Source organism: Otolemur garnettii, unplaced genomic scaffold, assembly GCF_000181295.1.
Source record: "Otolemur garnettii isolate 467f Iridium unplaced genomic scaffold, OtoGar3 scaffold00001, whole genome shotgun sequence".
Lineage (NCBI taxonomy): Eukaryota > Metazoa > Chordata > Mammalia > Primates > Galagidae > Otolemur > Otolemur garnettii.
In genome coordinates this window covers 66,930,269-66,952,922 of record NW_003852396.1, presented here as the reverse complement: position 1 = coordinate 66,952,922, position 22,654 = coordinate 66,930,269, and the positions used below count along the sequence as shown (strand labels likewise).

General features: G+C 37.0%; 1 non-coding gene across 1 annotated transcript; it reads right to left on the bottom strand.

Moving 5' to 3' along the window:
• Positions 1-21,957: 21,957 nt before the first annotated feature.
• Positions 21,958-22,064, bottom strand: LOC111724782. Its single transcript, XR_002773008.1, has one exon. It is a non-coding gene; the product is annotated as a U6 spliceosomal RNA (small nuclear RNA).
• Between the last annotated feature and the right edge of the window lie 590 nt (positions 22,065-22,654).

Genomic DNA, 22,654 nt, shown 5'->3' with positions numbered 1-22,654 from the left:
CTCATCTGTCTTCTTTGGAGGAGTTCTACTCATTTCTTTTGCCCATTGATATATTGTTGGCTTTTTTTCATGTGGATTAATTTGAGTTCTCTATAGATCCTAGTTATCAATCTTCTGTCTGATTCAAATTATGCAAATATCCTTTGCCGTTGTAGAGGTTGTCTATTTGCTTTGGTTGTTGTCTCCTTAGCTATATGGAAGCTTTTCAGTTAAATTAAATACCATTTATTTATTTTTGTTGTTGCAATTGCCATGGAAGTCTTCTTCATAAAGTCTTTTCCCAGTCTGATATCTTCAAATGTTTTTCCCATGCTTTCTTTCAGGATTTTTATAATTTCATACCTTAAATTTAGGTCTTTTATCCATCTTATAGTACAGCCTTATATGGTTGGCTGATGCCCCCAACTTTGTTTTTATTGCTAAGAACTGCCTTAGCTATACGGGTTTTTTTCTGTTTCCATAGCAAATGAATTATTGTTTCCAAGTCTAGAAAGTACATTGTTGGTATTTTAATAGCAATGGCATTAAATCTGTAGGTTGCTGAGAAGTATAGACATTTTAACAATGTTGGTTCTTCCCAGCCATGAGCCTGGTATCTTCTTCCATTCCCCTTTTATTGTGCAGATTTGGAACTGTAATATTTGGCCAAAAACATGATAAAATTTGGTCAATATTATACATATATATGCATGTGCATATATATATATATATATATTTCATGGTGGACTGGGAAAAAAACACATTTTGTTTATTTCTGGTCAAGATTTTTAACCTAATATCATATTAGTTCTTATCAGATTAAATGCAGTTTTCCCTAAAAGCTCCTGAGCAACGTGGGATAATTCTACAACATTGTTGGATTCAGAATTTCAGTAAACTTGAATTTATACAAGATGTTGTTCACAAGTTTAAATACTGATATTTAACTAGGAGTGACGGGAGCTACTTAGAGCATCTTTGCTCAATGAAACATAGAATTTTAGAGGGAAGGATAAACAAAGAAAGTGAAAAGAATTAGCTAAGAGATTTCTATGGTCCTTTTTACTCATTTTTGTGATTCTAACATCTCTCAGACCCATTCAGCAATCTAGTATTTTACTTCTTGAGAAATTAGAAAGCCACAAGTAGGGATAATGAAAAACCTCAGATTTGTTTTCTTGGTCTCCTCAACGATGAACTACAGTAGGAGCTATAATACTTACCAACCATATGAGGTTCTTTTAAGAAATCACCATATGAGTGATAATTTTGACTATTTTGCTCAAAAGAACATTTTGGGGAGTACAAAACTTACTAAATGGGGCAATTTTTGTTGCTTTCGAGATTGAAATTATAAAAAAAAACAACCCATATAATATAAAAAATAAAGACACAAAAAACATTACCCATCATTCATACCAAAAAGGCCTCAGTGTTCTTTTAGGCTAACTAGACTTTAAAAAGTTTTCCTTCTGTCTCTGGATCCTCAATTCCTTTTATTAGAGCATGTGATTTGGACACACATGTGATTACAAATTCTTTCTCTGCCTCTTTATAAATATTTTCCCAGGCCCTTGCCAGGAATGTATTTCAAAGGACCTGGGAGCCATCTCCTTGAAATGTAATCATTAAGATAGGGCACCTCCCTCCCAGGTTCTGTAAAGGAGTGTAGCACCAAGTAGCAAATACATGTGGTCTAATCACATTGACCAACCTCTCTCTATCATCCTCCAGTACTTACAAACTTTCTCTTTTTGTTTTAGCAGAATTGAATTCAGTCCTTCTCCCCTGTTGCACTAAGTCTTGAATTGTCTCCCTTTCCTATTTAACCTCCATCTGATGCAATTTTTCTTTAACATCTTTTCTTTGACATTATAAACCAAACAGAAATATTGTTTTTATTTCTTTGCAATCTCGTTCAATCTTACTTCCGTGTGTACACATGGGGTGTATTTTCTCACAGTATGTCTACATCTTTTTGCATTTATGCTAAGCATTTTTCCATGTTGTGATATAAAGGTCATGATACCCCATTAATATGATATAATGCTTGTCTTGTGTTATTTTTTCCTACATGAGACAAATGTTAACTAAACAGCATAACAACACACAATTACAATGTTTGTTCCAGTGCTCAGCTTTTATCATCATACGGTAAGGCCACAAGAGTGTATTTGTTTTTGTGTTATTTCGGTAATATTAAGGCCATGAAAATTAAACTCAGCTGTAGTAAAGAGGCAGGGCATGATAATTAATACTCATTTTTGTCAGTCAATTCTGGTAAGTTGGCTCCAAATTAGTCCAGGCTGTTTCACAATCCTTAATTGCTCCCTACAAAATGTGATCATGCACATTTGGCCATATATTATTGAGGATATTGTTTCCAAAAATACACGTATTAAGCTGTGAGTGCTAAATGGTTCGGAATAATACAAAAGGAGGAATAATTGATAAGCAAGGGGAAACAGGACACATATTTCAATGATAATGGGTGCACACTTTTTATACAGAGACATATTAGGACAACAAAATAGGAAGACAAAAAATGGTAACTTACAGGGGATGAAAATAGAGAATATTCAGCGTCTCGGGTGGTAGACACACAGGGATCTGGCTCAAAAAGAATTAGATGCTGGTGATGAGATGTAGAAAAGTTTGTGCTGTAACGTATTCGGCCTGCGTCCTTATCTATTGCATCTCATCAGTAAAACTTCTTTTTTAATGATGGACCCGAACTACCCGCTGAGACTTTCGAAATGCCAATGTGTTAATTTGTCAAGTCTTGTTCAAAGAATACGCAAAGTGTTTTTGTAAAATAAATACTATGTAATTTCGAAGTTTGGGGTATTTTTGTTGTTTGGTTTCTTATCTTTAGTTGAGTCTAAGATAACATAAAGATTGATACGTATATTAGAGGGAAATACAAATTAGCGATTATCTCAGCTACATCCTGTAAGAGTAAAATCAAAGAAAACTCTCTCTATATGTCTATAGAAATAACATATGAAATGCTATACAATTTTTTTAAATCACTGTATAGTGAAGATTGATACTTGAGTAATAAAATCAGATTTTGTTTAACAAAGTTAATACATTTCCAGCTTCTATCTGTAGAATTAATAAAAGAAGAGTGATGAGTGATTGCCGAACTGAAAACAGATTGGCTTGGATTTTGAACTATGTCAAGTTTAATTTAGTAGAGACATTAATTTGAGGTGGTTTTATGTTAACAGTTATGGAGAAACATTATTGGGACCAGAACACTCAGCCAGACGTACTGATCATGTGGCTGATGGATTCATGCAAGATAAAGATGGATTCAAGCAAGCTAACAAAAAAGCCAAAAAAAAAAAAAAAAAAGCCAAGTCATCACAAACCAGTGATTCTTGGCTCTTGGTCCCTGTATTTCAGAAAGCCTGAACCATCGGATTTTTCTAAATCAATATTTCCTAATTATTTTACCAAGACTCACTTTCTACTGTGTCAAGAAAAATTTTATTTCAAATATGTATGACCTTTACAAAGTGACAGAAAGCAGTGTCAAAAGGTAGATTGGTCTGACCTGTCCCCTTTGCTGAGATTGCCTCACACAATTTATATATTTTGAAATTCAAGAGTCTTCTACACGTTGTCTTTCCCAATACGTTTTCCTAATACTTTTTTGAGTGTCCTTTTAAGTCAGGTAAAGGAAGGTTCTACTTTGTTGAGTCCTCTCACCCTGGTGAAGTAACTATTCAGGTAACTCTGGAAATCATTACAAATCTTCTGTGTGCCAGGCACTATTTGAAGATATGTATGAACCAAAGAAAATCTGCAGGATGTTCAGATTTAGTCAGAGATGATAGCTAGTGACAAATAAAGGCAAAATATTATGGTGGTGATAAGAGTCATGAAGAAAAATAAAGCAGAATAAAGGGGCCAGTAGTGAGGGAGCCGAGGATGTGATATTATATGGATCACACAAAGCTTTCTGATGAAGAGACATTCAAGGGAGGTCTAATGGAAGCATCTGAGAGAGTGTTCTGAGGACAGAGCATTCTACGTAGTTAGAGTATCAAGTGCAAAAGCCCAGAGGTGAGAACACACAAGGGCTATTTAGGGAACAGACAGGAGCTTGGTGTGGCTCTAGCGTGTGAACCAGAATGGTAATAGAGGCAAAGGCATTTAAAGAGGTTGTAGGATGACGCTATGAGTCATGGTAAATTATCTGCATTCTACTTAACTACGTTAGGAGAGCATAGGTGGGTTTTGAAACAAATGATTTGATCTGACTTAGGTTTTTAAAAGAATTACTGTGACATTTACATATCAAGTAAAACTTCGGTGAAAGTAAGAATAATGGCTAAAATTCTCTTGCCAGGATCCAGATATGGTAAGACAGTATCAAGGGCAGGAAAGTGGCAGTGCCAGTAGTGAGAAGTGGGAAGATTCAGAATATATTTTGAATCTAAAACTGTTAGTCTTTGCTGACAGATTAGAAATAAGATGTGAGAAAGGAAATCAAAGGCTAAAGCCAGGCTTTGGTCTGGTAGGATAAAACTGGCAGCTAATGAATTGGAAAAGACTGCATTTTGGATTCAAAGAAGGTACGTATTAAGTATGTCATTGGGAGGCTTTAATTTTAAGATACCTATTAGACTTTTAATTGCAGTTGTTGAAAATAATTGTAGTTCATAGAAGAGAATGATACTGGGGATGTAAATTTTGTTATCAGCATATGAATGGAAATTAAAGTCATGCTATTGAATGAAAACACCTAGGAAGTAAGTATGAGGAAAGAAAAATAGAGATTTAGGGTTGGATCCTGAGATACCCTGTTAAATACAGATTGGGGCAAGGGGACAGACCCAGGGGTGATTGTCAAGCATCCTTCGTGGATCATTAGAAAACGGAGCCCTATTAGAGGAAATGTCCCAAAGAATAGAGAGAAGGACAATGAACGTAAACTATTAGTGATGACGATTTTCCCCAGAGTTCACAGTAAGTAGAAATCATAAATGCTTGGATATTGGTAAGGAAAAGTAGGGCAAGAGAGTATAAAATAATAGTTTATTATTCAAGCTAAGTCTGTTTTGTTCAGAAAACACTTGAAAAGAATCTGCTCTGTTCTCTGCTTTATCACGTGAGCCCCAACCCCTGTCCCTTCTGCCTTTAGGTAAGTGGTTCTTCTCTGCAGGGTGTATGCAGCTTGAGCAGTATCCTGCTTCCCACATCCCCAGGACTCTCAGACATCTTCTGACCCTGAGTTGGGCAACAGAAGTCCAAAGGGCTTTCTGCCAAGCCGAAAAATATGTCTCAGGCCCTGTAATGCAATATCTCTCAGCCTCAAAACGGGCCAGCTTGGAACTTCAAGTTGATTAAATTGGAATCAAATGGACTCATAATTCTGCCCAGCAGCTTTCTGCACAACAAAGTTAAATTTACTACGACTCAGCCACGGGTAGCAAATGCCATAGAACTTTGCCACCCGCGCCTCTTTGAGTTTTGATTTACTGGAAAGTGGTTTGCTGTTGACTGAAATGCAGACAAATGTTCCCTCTTCCATGTGGGCATAATGATGGCACTTTTCTCTCCCCACACACATACTCTCTCTCTCTCTTTTTTTTTTTCCAAACTTTAGTACCACTTCTGAGACAATTAAAATAATTTGGCCATTTAAGTACTAACAGCCACAGCAGTCTTAGAACCACTTATTTTTTAGTACTAAAATGCAGTAAAAAGACATTATTGCTTATTGAAATTTTAATGTCTTTTTATTGGGCTTGAAATATAAAGAACATTGGAGTTGACTTCGCATTCGTTCTTAAGTAGACATTGAAAAGCAAGAAGAAAGGAGAGAAGTTTGTTAAAATTCGCTTCAGATTATTCTAATTTTGAAAACGCTTTGGTGGAGACTCGAAAAGGCTGTTTTGACTGGGACAGAAAGGCTTGAGGGCAGCTTGGGAGGGATGTTCAGGCAGGGGGAGGTGGTGACGCCCAGGCAAAGAGCGGCCTCTAATCCCAACCAACTAAGAACTTGCCTTTCAAATACGAAAAACTAATTGTATTCATTTTGTGGTTGTCATGAAGCCACTACTAACTCAGATTCACCCCAGGTAGCCCTTTTATAAGGCTGTCAGCCTGCTGCAAGCAGACCGGCCCCACCCTTCGGCTGTAATAAAGGCCGGAACGGGAAGGTGAGGAGGGGAGGTCCACCTTCACCCTCCAGGGGAGAAAAACACCCCTGCTTTCAATGAGTAGCATTTTGAGGGAGGAGATATTTTTGGAGAGAATGAATATTTTAAAAGGTGCTTCTGAAAATTCAACATCCCTTCACTGCAGTGAGACATAGAAAGGTATCCCAGAGGGATGACCCACTTCAGAGGTTGCAGTCCTGTGATTTAGAATTATCTAAAGTGGCTTTGCCACTTACTAACTGGGTAAACCTTGGGGGCCTCCTTTCCTCTCAGTGAAATGGGGGAAAGGGTCACAACAAGAACAAAAGCAATAATAACGAACACAAGTAAGGCTATAGATAGCACTATTCTAAATACTTTGTATAATTTAGCTAACAATTCTCAACCATTCAAGTGGACATTAATTTTATCCCAATTTCATAGATTAAGAAAATGGAAGGAGAGGAAAGATGGATAAGCTGGCCAAGGTCTCCGAATGAGGATGTCGCGCAGATTAAGTTTTTAAGCAGGGAGCAAGACTCTAGTCGTGTTTCTATTTAGGAAGAGGGAGACTGAGAATCCAACGATGCAGGCAAACTTCCTGGCATGTCATGGGTATTTGGTAAATGCTAAATGTTATTGTTGATGGAGAAAAAGCCCAAGCCAGTTGCCAGTGTTTCTCTGCTTGACTCTCCGTGGTACCACACACCAGCCCCTGAGATCTCGCCTCACTCTGTTGGTGAAGTTTATTGTTCAGGGGTTTCATTAGCTTTTATCTTTAATCAACATTTGGCAGATAAATACAGTAAGAAAGGAACTGTTGAAACCTCAGATGCGAAATGAAGAAACCCAAGGCCGTTATCTAGGAATTTCCGCTAAACATGTCAAAACCAAATCAGAAAGAAAGGTTTGTAATTCAAACAAGTATCTGACTGTCTCCTCTACTGTTTTCTGGCCCTTGATAAAATCGCTATCTTCATGCTTTATCTCTGCCCTGTGACTTCACAAACAGTATTTAAAACCTTCACTGTTGTTTGAGGATCAATAGCCCTGTCAGCCTCTTAGCTGGCTCCAATCTGCTCTTTGCTTCTTTTTCTTTGACTTGACCTAAGGTCGCTGTCACTGGCTGAACTTCTAAAAAGCTGCCCCTCCCTACCAATAAAATGAGGCTCTACTTTTGTAGTTTCTGGCAAAAAAAATTTGCATCTTTCTCTCTTTGTTTATATTTAGGTTTATAAGTTTCTAAGTAGTTCAGGACATCAACTGCTTGGCACTTAAAAATGTTTCCTTCCCTTTTCTTTTATTCTTCCTGCCCGCCTGCCTGCCTTTATCTCCAAAGAAATAATAATGGGAAAGTTTCTTGAAACTTATATGGTCTCATGAGATAAGGGCCAGGAAAGTACTAAAATCACCCAATTTGGCCTTGGTAGTGAAATTATCCATTTGCTTCTCATGACCTGACTATGAACTGAGTGTTTCTAATTAAATAAGGCCTATTTTAACTTAGTAAATAGGGAAATTTATGGTCTCTATTGTTTACTAGTACTGTACTAGGAACTGTGATTCCAAACCATGGATTCCACTGTGGTCTTACATAAGTCAGTCACTTCAAATCCCTGGACCTTTATGTCCTCTTTTGTAAAACAGAAATAAAAGTGCCTACTTGACAGTATTATTGTGAGGCTGGCACAGTGTATGCGTAAGTCACGGAAATTTAGAGTCCATAGGTCAGTAGGCTAGCCCTGGCAAAGCAGCTCTCCAAATTCTTTCAGAATCCCTGGTTCCTTTTAGCTGACTGTTTCACCATCTCTAAGCTAAGCTTCTAATCCATGTGGCCCAAGATGGTTGCTAGAACTCCAGCCATCCCATTCACCTTCCAGGCAGCAGGATGACTTTTAAGGCAATTTCACAGATACACCTAATTGTTTAATTGTATGACTACATATGGCTGTAAGAAGGCATGGAAGATATCATTTATTTGGGAAGCCAAGAACCTAGCTAAAATGTAGGTTTCTGAATATTGAGGAAGGAGAGATTAGTTATTAATAGTCAGCCGGAGAGTCTGCCACGGATAGCAATTATACCTCTAATTCTATCCTTTAACTTGAACTGAAAATAGAAGTAAGAAAGTATGTACTAGAATGTGTGTTTCCATTCCAATGCTTTATCTTTTAGCTTAAACAAGATAATGAATGTAGACTCTGTTAAAAAGGTATAAAATGGCCAAATAATTGTATAGAGAGATGTTTTTGTTTCCTTCTTTTACAGTGAGTCGTTTTCTAAGTTCCTGGGTATCAGGACATTACAGAATCACTGAATCATGAGCTAGAGGTTAATTTTACATCAGAGGCTCAGAGATGGCCAGGAAACACAGCAAAACGGAATATCATGGGAATTTCACATGAACCTTGATGGCTGAAAGCAGGCACTTTTGAGGATAGCAGAGGGTCATAATTTTTGACAGAATATGATTTTATTTTCTGAAAACATGGATAAATCATGTAAAAGTACTTTGTACTTTTATGAGCTTGATCATTGAACTTATTCAATATTTTGTATGAGAAAAACAAGATAATTAGCCACTTCTATGACGAAAAATAGCATTAAATCAATATAATGCATTAATATCTTGTAAATAGCCACTATTTATATAGTGACATATACCGAGTATGGTGGTCTCCCCAGTGTTGTAGCTCGTAGACTATATAATAGAGCTGTGTCTCAATACTTCATTTCTGAATTGGGGCTAATAATATATTGCTACCTGCTAAGGTGATTTTAAGGTCAGGAACGAAGTAATAAAAATATAGATTTATAAGTAAAGCAACAGACAGAGATAAATAGCACTAGTACATTATGCCTGATTAATACATGACATTGTTTATATTAATTATAGATGCTTAATGATCAATAATTTCTATTACTACTTTCTTCTTTGCTTTAAACATGACCAATAAGTATATAGGGTATCAGACTTTTTTTTTTTTTTCTTTTGAGACAGAGCCTCAAGCTGTCCCCCTGGGTAGAGTGCCGTGGCATTACAGCTCACAGCAACCTCCAACTCCTGGGCTCAAGCGAGTCTCCTGCCTCCGCCTCCCAAGTAGTTGGGACCACGGGCGCCCGCCACAACGCCCGGCTATTTTTTGGTTGCAGCCGTCATTGTTGTTTGGCGGGTCCAGGCTGGGGATTCGAACCCGCCACCTTAGGTGTACGTGGCTGGCGCCTTAGCCGGTTGAGCTATAGGCGCCGAGCCAGGGTATCAGACTTTTTAACAGAAAAGATAGCTAACCCTCCAGACAATTCTGCATTTTCTGGGTGCCACATTTTTTTCTCATAATCCTCTAACTTTCCTCCACGGATACGTCAGCTGATCCAGTGCATGCCTGTAGGATAAAAGGTTGTGATTGCTTCATGAAAAAATGCAAAGAAAAGAAGATAATGCATATAGAGAAAATTAGAGTGTGTTAGAAAGTTTATGAAAAATGTAGACTTGGCCTAAAAAAAAAAAAAGTGCATGTATCCCGGAGTATCCTGGAGATAACAGTTCAGCATCTAAGGTTATAGGTACGGCTAATGAAAGAAAAAAAACAAATCCTCACAACTGGAAAATCCAAATGGTGTGTGTCCTTATTTTCACTCTCGTACTGTAACAAACTAAGCATTCTATAATCTTAAGTGCATAAAAGTCAACAAGCTATAATTTAATAAAATTAAATCATAATGACTTCTTAGACTGGTTCCATAAGGGGGAAATGATTATGCTTTGGACTAAACAATTCATGAGAAAGTTCGCCAGAGAGAGTGAAGATACTGAGGTACATTTAAAGAATTCATTCCTTGTTAGCCAATGTAGGTATTGATGCAGGGGAGCCAAACCAAAGTCTAAAATGAGTGCTAATATGGAATATTTGGAAACTTCTATTTCCAGTGAAGAGGGTCAGTCTCTCCTTCACTGCCTGTGGTCACACTGAGTACAGCTTAGAGAACAAAAGCCACTTCTTCCTTTGGAAAGATGGACTGGTCCCCACAGATCAGATGAAAGGGAAGAAAATAAAATTGTGATCATTCCTTCCTGAGTTCTGTCAAAAATAAGTGACGTATAGAAAGCTGTCTTGGTAAGTCTCACCAACTGTCACCACCATTTTCATTATCTTTTAGGATGATAAGCGAGTACTGGTGAAATTTGCCTAAACTACCTAGAGCTGTTCCTGGTCTCATATCCTCTGATCCTGCAATCCTTTTTTTTTTTTTTTTTTTTTTTTTGTCTTACATTTTCCTCTTTCTCACTGACTTGTTGGTAATCCCCATATGCTACACCTGTCTTGACTTCTTTCAGTATTCTCACATAGACCTACCTACTTGGACCTGACCACACCCCTGGACTCCATCTTTCTTTATCTTCATTTCCCATACTCCAAATGTTATGTGATCACAGTTAAGAACAATTCTGTTGTAAAGTGTCACTGCTTGTAAGACCTCATTGGTCATTCTAGAGAAAACCTCTTGGAAAATTTGAACAGCAGGATGTGATGGGTCCCCCCAAAAGCCCTTATCCTTCCTGGGTAGCTGCAGAAATCTATTATGATTAAATACACATTTGAATAATACCTTACTTTGGGAAAGAAGATTGATTCTCTCATGTTTTCAATTATTTATTTTCTGAATCAGAGTCTTACTATATCACCCTCAGTAGAGTGCTATGGCGTCACAGGTCACAACAACCTCAAACTCTTGGGCTTACACAATTCTCTTGCCTCAGCGTCCCAAGTAGATGGAACTATAGGCACTCACCACAATGCTTGGCTACTTATTTTTTTGCAGTTGTTGTAGTTTAGCTGGCCTGGGCTGGGTTCGAGCCTACCAGCCTTAATGCATGAGGCCAGCACCATAACTCCTATGCTATGGATGGTGAACCTGTTTTCTTATTTTAAAGGAAGCTATTGGGATCACCCCTACAGTGCATATTACAAGGGTACATGTGAAATTTAAAATGTCTTACCATAATAACCAGGAAAATACTGTGAAGGCTATGTTGACCAGTTTGATGAAAGCATTTCAGATTGTGTGTAAAACCAGCACATTGTACCCCATGATTGCATTAATGTACACAGGTATGATTTAATGAAAAAAAAAAGGAAGATATTGTTTAACATGATAAGGGAATTGGCCTCACCACTAATCCCCTTGAATAGCTTAAAAACATGTGTTATACAGAAATTAAAGATTTACCATGGCTTCAAAAGTAAGTTAATAATAGGACATAGAGGAAGACCCAGATCTTATGACCTATAGTCCACATCTTTTCATGGAGACATAGGGACTCCTTTAAGCTTCCCTACCAGTCGTTACAGAATAAATACAGTGGATCTCAGAGCAGACATTTTTATGGACTGTGTTTCTAATCTAAATAAAAGAAAACTGCTTTCTTTTTTCTGGAGTGTCTCAAAGATATGAGCAGTTTTTCTTTCCCTCTCAGTTTAATGAAGTGCTCCCCTGCAGCATTCTCGCTGTGTGTATTGCGCTAATTTCTGATGATCCCTTCAATGAAAGCACAATGCTATGCTTACATCCTAGTGTCTCAGGAGAAAGGTGATCCCCATGCAGGTTCTTCGTGACCTCTGCTAGAATCTTTAGGGATCCACTTACGCAAATATGGGGTGGGGAAATCCATTTTCCCTTTTAATACTATTGCTCCCTAGAAGTGAAGAGATAACTTTTGTTTAATGCAGATGTTCACTTATATAAACACAGAGTGCTTAAAAAACAGTATTCCTTCACATAGTTATGATAATAGCCTCTTTCTCTTTTAGGATAATATCCTCTTTCCTTAATATTTACAAAGGAGAAACTTCAACAGTAATCTGTGGTTTTTCAGGCTGTATCTTTCTAATTCAATTGATCTTTCTCACAGTGAGGTCCACTCCTGAATTTCATCATTATGATAGGGCTCTCTGGAATTTCTCTCTGATTTCTTTATATTTTCTTGAAGCATAACATCAAAAATTACATAATGCTTGGGCATAGCTGCAGTTACCTAAGACATCGTTCCGGCAACCGGAGCTAATTTAGCCTAATAGCCTGCAAACCTCATGATATACGAAAAAAACTAACGTTATCCATTTTTCTTTTTTGTCTGTACCAACAACACAAGGCTAGTTTCAAGAGAACACTTGAAGCTTGAGTAAATATTTAAGTCTAAGCTTTGAAATTTGATTTTTGTAAAAAAGGGACCTGCCCTGTATTACCTTAAAAGAGTAGTCATTTTTCATAATCGACACATTTTCTTAATGACCAGAATGGGTGAAATTGTGTGAGGTTCCGAGATTTTGAAAATCATTAAGAGGATTCCAGTGACTGGAACTATGTCTAGCAGTCACCAATAAATAGAGTAATCTGGATGAATGAATAAAAATAGATCACTTTTCAGTCACCCAAATGATTGGGTACTCTTTATGTACAAGGCACTGTCCTAGGTGCTGGGAATATATTATGGGATACAACACAAAAATTCTTGACCTTGTAGCTTACATTCCAGCATGGTAAAAAATGAAAAAACAGAAAAAAGCATAATAAATTATGTTAAAATAATATGAGAAAAAGATAAGACAGTGAGTATCTACATGAGAGCCACCATGACCCTTAGTAAGAGCGTGACATTCAAGGGAAGTGATGACCAGGACAATCCTCAGTAAGACTGACATTCAGGGGAGGTGAAAAGGACCTGGATCTACTTGAGATAAATTCTAGGTAGAGGAAATAACCAGTTCAAAGGCCCTGAGTTGAAAGCATAGCAGCAAGGCCACTGTGGTTGCAGTGAGTAGTAAGTATAAAATGAGGTGAGAGAGAAAGAAGTAGGGATAAATCCTTTTAGGTCATTAAAAGTATTTTGGCAGTTACTTGATTAAATTAGGGAAAAATTTTGGAGGACTTTTGTCAAGGAATCCTTTCCTAGGACCATGATAGATGATACATCTATCAGGTAGGGAAGACATGACCTTTCAAACCTAAAAGTACCTAAGATAGGAAAGAGGCACACTGAACCTTAGAACTGGATCCAGTAAGACGTCTCTGACATCATACAATCCAAATCTCTTATGTTATACATAAGGAAATGACTTGGAGAGGAGATAAGCTTTGCTCAAAAATCACAGAGTTGAATGTTATTGTCTCTTTGTTTTGATTATAAAGAGGCACGGAGAAAAAGAAAGTTCTGAGTCTTGATTTTATTTGTTACAACTGAACCTTTGTGGCATGACATAGCCTTCTCATGTTCTAACCCATGTCCCGAACAGAGTTAAAGATTCTTAATTTATTGTGTCTTAAGCAAAGAAGACACTATGCCTAGTGGCTAAACCTTGGGTTCTACTGCAGCGCAATTCTTACATCCCGATCTATACTAATCATTACTTGTGTATTTAGCGCAGGTGGCTTGAACTTCCCAAGGCTCAGTCTCTTCATCTGCAAAATATAGGTGTTCCTGGTAACTACCTCATCATTCCTGTTGGATGATGAAGTTGGAATGAGTGCTCAATTTTGGCATACTATTTGAGCTACTATATATTATTTAAATTACTATTAGATAAAAGCCAGTTAAATACTCAAAACATTTGTTGACGCCTAAACGTTTCTGGCACATGGACACAGATATTAATAGATGTTGTCTCCATTCTCAGGGGCACCTGAAGTGGAAAGTAGAGAGCATAAGCTCAGTAGGATAATGCACTAGCTAGATTGTAATGAAGAGCTACACAACATCCAGTGTGGGATGGAAATGGATGCCTAGTAAGTCTACTTATGTGTTCCATGCAGAGTTTAAAATAAGGTAGAAATTAGAAAAATTAGAAAGGTGTTGGAGTTTATCATTTGTTGGTGCCAAATGAGAATTTTTTCCCCCCAGGGAAAGCTGAGCTAAGCCATGAGTACCTGAAGGTATTTCTGCACTTGGTGTTAAGGCGGGGTATTCAAGGTCCGGAAATGCGTTAGCCAAGGAACAGTAGAAAATCTTAAACGATTTTTTTATTTTCTTTTTGGAAATCAAGTTGCCAAGGTAGGGTGGGTTTGATTTGTAGACAGCTTTTTAGCAGTTTTAACAGCGAGCTGGTATTTAGGTAATTAACGTTTTAAAAATGTAGAGAAGTGATAAATAGGAGTGAGAAGAATGTTCAAAGCACTGTTGAACTGCACTGGAATGTAGAAATTAAGGGAAAAAAATCACAGGGAATCAGGACTAGCACCTTTCCTTCCCACCATCAGCATCACCCCAAACGGTAATGCTCCTCCGAGACACTGATGGTGTTTGTGTTTCTTGCAGGATGATGTTCTGTGTCTTGGAGCCACATGTGTCAGGAGGTAGTTGCTACGGTAACCAGTTGAAGGGATGTCATCAAGTTACCAAGTAAATAGTCTTGGAAGGCAGATATTATTGCTGACATGTAAATTAGGGCTGCCCTGTCTCTGTCAGCTTTTCTATTCTGAATTCCCTTGCTTTCCATATTTAAGAGAGAACTTTTTTCCCCTTGCAAAAATCTCCAGTTCTTAACTACCAGTGCAGTGCCTCATTTGAATTCCCAGTCGACATTCCCCTGTTTCTTATTTTAAGATTTTATACCAGGACATTAATTCCCTGATACTTCTCTGAGCTGCTGATGATATATAATTAAGTCGGCATCCATAAGCCAAATAATTCTTTTTGGTGGTCAAGGTAAGAATATAGTAGTTCTGGTCTCTATGACTTCTGTTTAAGTACTTATCGAAGAATTTGAGTGAACTCCAAACTGCAAGTTAATAAATATCTTACTTCTACCTTGAGAAACATTTTGAGCTCATCTTGGGTTACACATAAGTAGCCTTCCTTCGGAGAAAGCACTTTAATTTTTATAAATACACAGCCACGATTGCCACTTCATTCCCCAAATAGAAAGCATGTGGGAAGCGTTTATTTACCCAAACTGTGCCTTCATTTCAGGTACTTCACAAAAAATTTTAATTTCAAATTTCTTGATGTTTAGCTTCAGCATGCAGCGGGACTGCAGTGATTCATTTCGCAGAGTACAAGACTCGTGTAAACTTTTCGTTCTTCTATATTCTTAAATGTTTATTTCTGAATCAGATAATATATTTAGAAAATAATGCGTGTTTGCCTTTCCTACAGAAATGTTTCACACTCCTGGAAAATTGAACATTCTTCTTTTTGCAAAGGCCATTATAAGAAATAAACATGTAGAGAACAATTCATATCTTTAAAAAACTATCGAATACAACAGTCAAGGTATCACTTGTGCTCTTTCCACATGAAAACCTATGAAATAGTTCTTTTTTATTTTAATGAATGGAATAAGTTTAGCTATACATAGATGTGGACTTTTGAAATTTGATCATGAAAGCTTTCTAAGCTTTCACAGATCCTTTATTATGTGGGTATTTGGAAGTTCACTGTTTAGTGAAATTCAAGTATAATAGATCATATTAGACTCCTTTTTATAACTATATTGGTGTAATGATCACCTCTATCAGTTAGAATTCTATTTGGCTGTGAGAAAGAGCCTCAAGAAGCGACTAAACAAAAATGGCCAAACCCCTCTTTAAGACAGATCAGGTGGCAGTTCAGGTGTGTCTGATAGAGACCCAGACACTTTCTGCTCTGACATTCTTACCTCAGGGCTTCCACTCTGGAGGTCACCCCTGTAATGTCTGGATGGATAGTAAAGCTCTAACCGGCCCGCCTATGTTTTAGGAAGAAAGTGGGCAGTAGATAAAAGTCACATGCAAGCTAAGCCAGTCCCCAGTTTTTAAAGTACATTCCTAGAAGTTTCACCAAGAAAAGTCCACTTTTATTTCACAAGCTGGGACTTAACTATTAATGCAGGGCCACTTCTACATGGAGGAGAGCCTTGGCAGCAGAGTCTGGTGTGTTGCCACACCAATTCTGTGTTCTATTAGGAAGGACCAAGGGGAGTGTGTTTATAAGACAGGAGCCTATAACGTTTACTTTATCACCCTTCATTCCTTGACTCTCGTTTTTCATCCCGATTTTACACATTCTAGTTTGAAATATTTCCTTTCTGTTTATTTTCTTCAAGTCTGTTTTCAAAGTAGGTGATACCTAAATATAATAATTAACATGGCAGCTTAACATGATAATAATTAAATAATAGCATAATGGCACCTATGTGTTTAAGAACCATGCAAAATATGTTACCTGAATATTCTAATTTGTAATTCAGAAGCATGATGTAGACGGTACCCTCATTTTTATTTTACTACTATATACATTGATGAATTCGAGTTTATACATAGCACACCTTGCTGAGGCCAGCCAGCTAATACACGACACACAGAGGATTCTAACTCCGACCTTTCCTTACTAACGGGCTCATCTGCTCTTTAGTTTGTTTGTCTTCCCACCCTACCTATCAGTGAGGTGGTTTATATTCTCTCACGTTTTAAACTAGGGGAGGAATTTTTGAGTTTTGTTTTTTTCTCCGACTTTGGCTTAGAACGGTGAAAACTCTTTCCTTTTCAGATAAAAACTTTGTAATGTTTCTTTTACCTTTCTCATACTTTTCTCTACTGGTGTCTTTATTTCATGTGAAAACAAAGTCCTGGGTATATGGTAACATAGCCTGAGCTGGACATACGGTGTTACTTAGCATACTTGCACTAATGCTTATAAACCCACCTCGCCTAATTATTATTCCATATATAACTTCCTGTCATGTGGGAAACCCTCTCTGAGGGTGTGTCTTTGTATTTTGCTTAGATCGCAGGTCTAGGCATACATTCCCCATTTATTTCATCCCTTCCTTCATTTGATAAATCCCAGAAGCTGATGTCAGAGCACTGAACCTAGTCCCTACCCTTAATCAAAATGGTTGTAAATGGGTGAAAGTTGGACTAAAAAATATAGATTGATGTGTAATATTTCAGATGATTATGATGATGAGGATAAAATAGGGAAGATGGAGGAAGTGCCAGAATGGAGAATGGAGATGCGGCTAATTTCCCTCACTATTAAGGTGACATGATGAGAAACCATGAGGATGTGAAGGAATAGGCCACGTGGACGTCTGAGAATACTATTAAAAGGGAGGGTAAAAGCAAAGGTTTCTGGGAAGAATATGGTAGGTGTTTCAGGCACTGCAAAAATTGACATTGTTTTCAAGAACCTATTGAAATCTCAGTGTATAAAGAAGAAATCTACATGTGAGTTTATTATTTCTAATCTGAGGCTTCACAAAGACTCCAAATCTTGTCACAAGAGTAATATAAATAATGTAAAAGAAATGGAATCAAATGGAAAGAATCTGGTGTCCTCTCCTCAGGAAATGATTGCCTTCCTCACTTGAACTATCATTTTTGGCAATGAATGGCAAAATTTCCCTGGTTTGGGCATGGTAGGCGAGAATCAACATTTTAAGTGCTTTACCTCAAATCTTAATAAATCCTTTCAACAAGTCTGCAAGGTTAAGTATTTTCTTCTTCCTTTTACAGATAAGTTCAGGGACATTATTGCTCAAGGTCATAAAATAATAAGCAGAGACATATGAAAATTTTGTGACATCATGAAAGTCATGAAGATTATTTGGGATAGTTTTCCAAAAATGATTTATTGTATCATAAGACACAAAACATAAAGATTGTTTTGTTGTTGTTATGGATAACCGAAACAAACAAACAAAAAAGAAAAGTTCATACATATATATGAGGTAAATATGAAACAAACTGAAAAACCTTAACAAAAATTTAAAGCTAGGGTGGCGCCTGTGGCTCAGTGGCCCCATATACCAATGGTGGCGGGTTCAAACCCAGCACCAGCCAAACTGCAACAAAAAAATAGCCAGGAGTTATGGCGAGCACCTGTAGTCCCAGCTACTCGGGAGGCGGAGGCAAGAGAATCACCTAAGCCCAGGAGTTGGAGGTTGCTGTGAGCTGTGTGACACCACGGCACTCTACCGAGGGTGATCAAGTGAGTCTCAGTCTCTCAAAAGAAAAAAAAAAAAATAAAGCTAAACAGAAAATCAAGAGGAAGGTTACAATGAATTCATCAAAAATCTGTGACCAGGTGTTCAACATGATGCGAAGTCTTTTTTATAATCATTCATGCTCTCGTGCAGATGCTATTCGAAAGCTAGAGATACACAGTGCAATGTTCTTTTCCTTATGGAGAATAAATTTTAGGAAAAGAGGTAATCACAAATAAAAATAGAACTATATATTATTAGGCATCTGTTTTTATTTTTAAAAAACAAGGTAAATGGATAAGGATTTAAGAGATAGCTTTAAAAAACAAAACAAAACAGAAAACAAAAACCAAACAGTGTAGCCAGAATATACCTATCTAGAAAACAGACCTTTGAGCCGAGACCTTAGTAAATGTAAGGGCAAGGTCTATGATAATCAGGGGAGTACTGCCCATGCACAGAGATCGGCAGTTACATAGGTCTCAAGGCAGGGGCATGTCCAGCATAATGTGTGTTTGGAAAGGTTGGAGTCCAACTAATCTATCTATCTATCTATCTATCTATCTATCTACCTACCTACCTACCTATACACACACACACACACACACACACACACGTATATATGTATATAATCAAAAGCTACTAGAGGATATTTTCTGGGAAGACCCTAATTCATAAAGAAAAATTAAACTCAGGTTGGTAATACACTGCTCAAGTTGTAACTTATATCATAATGAGGCCACAAAATTTATTTTACTGCCTTTTATTAAATTGTTATTTCTCCAACTTGTTTTCTTTGTAAACACATTCCTTCAAACATTTAATAACTACCTGCAGTTTTTCAGGTACTGGCTATTTACACATGTATTAATTATCACATTTAGATAGTATCTAAACAAGCAGTCAGCTCTCAAAGATGCCACCTGAGTCCGTATGGACCACCACTGGAAGACAGGACATGGACACACATACAAGTAGCTACCATGTAAGAGAGGTGATATGACCCATCCAAATAAGGATGGTAGCAATAGAGACTCCACTGATACCAGGGTCCTCTTGGAAGAGGAGAAATTGAAGCTTCTATGTGTGTGGTCTACTTCCCTACCTATAAAAAATCTTCCAACTAAATTTGTAATCAATTTTCCAGATCCACTGGTTGTTATATAGATAAGTGAGTGCTGTTTAATGACTGAATTTAAAGGCACAAGAGAAAAGAGGGTGAGGCAATTCTAATGTGGTAAATTTGAAATTTATAACATCTTAATTTTGCTTGTTCCCTAAGTCATCATCTATAACCATTTACATCATTATGCCCAGGGCAGTAGAGTTAAAAACAAAACAACAAACACTACCTCATTCAGGTGAATTGTGTTATCTTGGAAGTGGCCTGAGTATAATATAGATCAATACAACAACGCAAATGAAAGTGTTAAAAATGAGTAAATAAGTTAATAAGCAAAAAGAGTAAATAAATCAACAATTTCCAGTTGTTCCATTGTTTCCTCATGGCCAAAATAATTCTGTTTTGCTATTTTTTACATGTGTTAATTTGTCTCTATTTTAAGTGCTTTAAAACGAAATTGACTCACCCATTCTACTCTCTGTTTTGGGGGTAAGCAAAAAGTGAGTAGTGAGAATTTCAAATTAGGTTTTAGGCCTTTCCTTGGACTGCTCCTTTTCAAGGAAAAGTCTATATTCCCATTCTTGCAAAACCCTTCTATTTCATATCTTCCTATATCCTGACCCTTTAGACATTTAAGGTGTCATCCTTCTCCTGAAAAATATGCAAGGTTTCCAGGATTGGAGTCTTTGCAGTCCTATGTACTCTGTACAGGACATCTTATACCAAAGTGTTGAAGACTGTGGCTCAGGTGTCAGGTGGCTGGAATTCATAACCTGCCTTTACCCCTTAGAAACTGTGTAACCTTGAACAAATTACTCTCTTCTCATAATTTTAATTCCCTCATTTAGAAAATGCAGCACATCATAGTCCCTCCTTCACTAAGGGTGCTATAGACATAATTATCACCCAGTGCTCATATTCTTGAGATTTTGCACTATCGCCATATAGGACAAAGACTCCACCCAAGTTATGACTTTAAGTGCCAATGTTTTAGGCCATCTCACCTTTCCATGAGAGATTCACCAAATCAAGCATGAATATTCATTCCAACTGTTTTTCGTCCTTTATTTGATCTCAAACCCACCTAAATATTCTATCTAGCATAGGAAATTCTTGATGATGGCCAAAGAATACAAAATTTCAGTTCGAAGGAATAAGTTAAAGAGATCTATTACACAGCCTGGTGACCATAGTTAAAAAATTATGTATTGTATTCTAGAAAATGGCCAAGAGTCACTTTTATTTAAGAGTTCTTACCAAAAAAAATTATAAGTATATGAGGTAATTCATATAATAATTATCTCATTTTAACTATTTCACAATGCGTATATATCTCAAAACAACATATTTCACATAGTAGATTTATGGAGTTATGTAATTTAAAAATCAAATGAATAGTTAAACTATTTTTAATTAGAATGTTATTAGGCAATGGACAGACTTGAAAATAGATTTGATGTGGTTCAGATATGAAGAAGTAAGCTTTAGTTTTTCATGTTTGGGGCAAGAAGATGGGATCTTTAAGCTACATTGACAGCCTAATGTACGAGAGGCATCTAGGGACAAGGATGGAGCGTTTCTTGTACCTGTGACAAACCTACCTTCCTAGTTTCCCTGCTATATGTGAATCCTAAAGAGAAAAACCCTCAGAGAGGGTCCTGATCCTGTCAAATGGTTAATAACCATGCTTTTTGAGTTAGGGGTAACCCTCACCCCCCCCCCGCCACCTCTCAATCTGTGGACTAAGGACTAATCTCTGAACTAGCCAATAATTTGTTCGTAGTAGCAAAGTAAAGAAATATAATTTTATAAGCTTTTTTCCCGTTATGATGTCTGAAACTACTATGAAAATAACAGAAATATATGGTAAATAAAAAAGCCTCTTTCGTTTATTCTCAAATTTAAGTAGAACTTAAACAAATTTGTGTTTAGCTTAATGTATTTGAATAAAAACAATACACAGCTGGTGAAGATAAATTTAAAATACTGATAGATCTAAAGAAGAAGTCATTGCCCAAGTTTGGCCTGCAATCTAGAAATAACTATCAGCATTATTGTGTATTTTCTTCTAGCTGTTCTTTACAAAACATATTTATGGAAGTCTGCCCAAACTCGAATTTAATGCAAAAGTGTTTCCTGATTTTAATTTAAACATAGGCTATGTATTTTTCATATCATATCAGAGTTTTCAGAACTAAAATTGCCAAATGGAGGTAGTTATTTGGCTAATGTTGAATGTTAAGGTTTTTTCAGACTTTTTTATAATATAAATAATTCTGGTATTAAAATTCCTTTTGTCCGTAATGCCAAAATTCTAAGCTATCTTTCTATGATTCCTTTCTTAATTTTTTTTCTTTTTCTTTTTCTTTTCTTTTCTTTTCTTTTCAGACAGAGCTCAAGCTGTCCCCCTGGGTAGAGTGCTGTGGCATCACAGCTCACAGCAACCTCCAACTCCTGGGCTCAAGGGAGTCCCCTGCCTCAGCCTCCCAAGTAGCTGGGACCACAGGAGCCCGCCACAACGCCCGGCTATTTTTTTGGTTGCAACTGTCATTGTTGTTTTGGCAGGCCTGGGCTGGATTCAAACCCATCACCTTAGGTGTATGTGGCTGGCGCCTTAGCCACTTGAGCCATAGGCACCAAGCCTCCTTTCTTAAATTTTAATAAATCAGTGGGATGGATATTTAATTTGAAGTTTCTTGACATTTTGAATTCCATTTCTTTTTTTTTTTTTTTTTTTTTTTAAAATATGGAACGCTTCACGAATTTGCGTGTCATCCTTGCGCAGGGGCCATGCTAATCTTCTCTGTATCGTTCCAATTTTAGTATATGTGCTGCCGAAGCGAGCACTTGAATTCCATTTCTTTAGATTATTTTCACACATACATTATCTGTCCTAGTAAAAGTAAAAATACCTTTAGCAGATCTTTTCATTTCCTTGAAATTTTTACCACATTTTAAGTATTCTCTAAACATTTATTAAATAAATGTCTAAAGAAAGAGCAGTTAAGAAATGTAATGAATTTTCTTTAGCTTTTATTTCCAAGACACATTGTCAACATAGTCACTTGTTTTGACAATTGCCCAGGAGATTATATTTCTTTCAGGTTAAATTCAGAGTTACTGAAATTCAAACATAAGCTCATTCAATGAAGGTTCTTATAATTGGCAGAAGTGTTGACTTAACTAAACATTAGCCTTGGCAAAATAAATTTGAACAGTCAGCCAATTCACAGAATTGCTAATTGTTCTTACTTGACTGTGTATCTTAGTTGGCATTTAGTCTGTCACTCTGCCATGCACACACACATCTGCACACACACGTGCACATATATATATATAGTCAATCTTGTGCGCGTCTAATATTGTTTAGGATTTTTGTTTCTGAACTACTCGAAAGTATATTTCACAAGTCAAACATGTTGTATTTTAGTTATTTA